This window comes from Durio zibethinus, unplaced genomic scaffold (assembly GCF_047325235.1).
Source record: "Durio zibethinus cultivar Kanyao isolate XHJ-2024 unplaced genomic scaffold, ASM4732523v1 HiC_scaffold_393, whole genome shotgun sequence".
Classification (NCBI taxonomy): domain Eukaryota; kingdom Viridiplantae; phylum Streptophyta; class Magnoliopsida; order Malvales; family Malvaceae; genus Durio; species Durio zibethinus.
In genome coordinates, this window is record NW_028323016.1 from 55,001 (window position 1) to 57,500 (window position 2,500).

Genomic DNA, 2,500 nt, shown 5'->3' on the forward strand with positions numbered 1-2,500 from the left:
TTGCCTCGACCACCATCGGCACACGCTGGGCACTGGTGCGGGGGCTTGCCTCGACCACCATCGGCACACGCTGGGCCCTGGTGCGGCAGGTTGCCTCGATCACCATCGGCACACGCTGGGCCCTGGTGCGACAGGTTGCCTCGAGCACCATCGGCACACTATCGGCCCTGGTGCGGGCGGTTGCCTCGACCACCGTCGGCACACGCTGGGCCCTGGTGCGGGCGCTTGCCTCGAGCACCATCGGCACACGCTGGGCCCTGGTGCGGCAGGTTGCCTCGATCACCATCGGCACACGCTGGGCCCTGGTGCGACAGGTTGCCTCGAGCACCATCGGCACACTATCGGCCCTGGTGCGGGCGGTTGCCTCGACCACCGTCGGCACACGCTGGGCCCTGGTGCGGGCGCTTGCCTCGAGCACCATCGGCACACGCTGGGCCCTGGTGCGGCAGGTTGCCTCGACCACCATCGGCACACGCTGGGCCCTGGTGCGGGCGGTTGCCTCGACCACCATCGGCACACGCTGGGCCCTGGTGCGGGCGCTTGCCTCGAGCACCATCCGCACACGCTGGGCCCTGGTGCGGCAGGTTGCCTCGAGCACCATCGGCACACGCTGGGCCCTGGTGCGGCAGGTTGCCTCGAGCACCATCGGCACACGCTGGGCCCTGGTGCGGGAGCTTGCCTCGAGCGCCATCGGCACACGCTGGGCCCTGGTGCGGCAGGTTGCCTCGAGCACCATCGGCACACGCTGGGCCCTGGTGCGGTCGGTTGCCTCGAGCACCATCGGCACACGCTGGGCGCTGGTGCGGGCGCTTGCCTCGACCAGCATCGGCACACGCTGGGCCCTGGTGCGACAGGTTGCCTCGAGCACCATCGGCACACTATCGGCCCTGGTGCGGGCGGTTGCCTCGACCACCGTCGGCACACGCTGGGCCCTGGTGCGGGCGCTTGCCTCGAGCACCATCGGCACACGCTGGGCCCTGGTGCGGGCGGTTGCCTCGAGCACCATCGGCACACGCTGGGCCCTGGTGGGTTTAGGCACATCTTCAAATTTCTGCCGTGCCAATGCCATTTTTATGGCTTGTAAATTCATACAATGGTCCCCTAAGCCTTCACGTGAAGTTTCGTTGGAAGATGACTCGTTTTCTATTTTTCATGATTTTCGAAACTTTTTGCGGTTCGGGATTTTTTAAAATTTTTTTATAAGGATTTTTGGCCCCAAATTTTGTAGGCATGATCCTTCTATTTTTGTTGGCATGCACAAAAAAATTCAGCTAAAAACTCGAAGTAGAGAAGATTTTGTGACCGTTTGAAAAAAGTGTCCCCATTTCAGACACTTTAACGGCTACTGGTAGCAAACCTGTAAAATCTCAAATGCTCTTTAAGGGGGTGTGAATTCTCAGAGGTTTGATGAGGGATAGGGGGCCAACACAAGGCCAAGTACCAGCACCCATCGCACATCATGTGCGCACACCCCCCCGGCCCTCCTCCCAATCGCCGGAACCCCAATGCCGCCGGTCAGGTTCTCCGGCGGTACTCCGGCGATGCTCCGGCGATGCTCCGGTGATGCTGTCCCGAGTGAAAAAAATGCGGCACCAGCACATGCTGGAGCCAAGCATGGGCACCGTGGCTCAAAATCGAACTTCGGCCAAGGCCTCGACCATCAATGGCACATGATGGCGCATGGTGATGGCACATGCATCGACCATCATCGGCATAGGCTGCCCTTCGGTACGGGCACTTGCCTCGACCGCCATCGGCACAAGCTGGGCCCTGGTGTGGGTTGTTGCCTCGATCACAATCGGCACATGCTGAGCCTTGGTGCGGGCGGTTGCCTCGAGCACCATCGGCAGACCCTGGGCCCTGGTGCGGCCGGTTGCCCCGATAACCATCGGCACACGCTGGGCCCTGGGGCGGGCGCTTGCCCCCAGCACCATCGGCACACGCTGGGCCCTGGGGCGGGCGCTTGCCCCCAGCACCATCGGCACACGCTGGGCCCTGGTGCGGGCGGTTCCCTCGACCACCATCGGCACACGTTGGGCCCTGGTCCGGGCGGTTACCCCCAGCACCATCGGCACACGCTGGGCCCTGGTGCGGGCGCTTGCCCCCAGCACCATCGGCACACGCTGGGCCCTGGTGCGGGCGGTTACCCCCAGCACCATCGGCACACGCTGGGCCCTGGTGCGGGCGCTTGCCCCCAGCACCATCGGCACACGCTGGGCCCTGGTGCGGGCGGTTGCCTCAAACACCATCGGCACACGCCGGCCCTTGGTGCGGCCGGTTGCCTCGACCACCATCGGCACACGCTCGGCCTTGGTGAGGGCGCTTGCCTCGACCACCATCGGCACACGCTGGGCCCTGGTGCGGGCGCTTGCCTCGACCACCATCGGCACACGCTCGGCCTTGGTGCGGGCGCTTGCCTCGACCACCATCGGCACACGTTGGGCCTTGGTGCAGGCGGTTGCCTCGACCACCATCGGCACACGCTCGGCCTTGGTGAGGG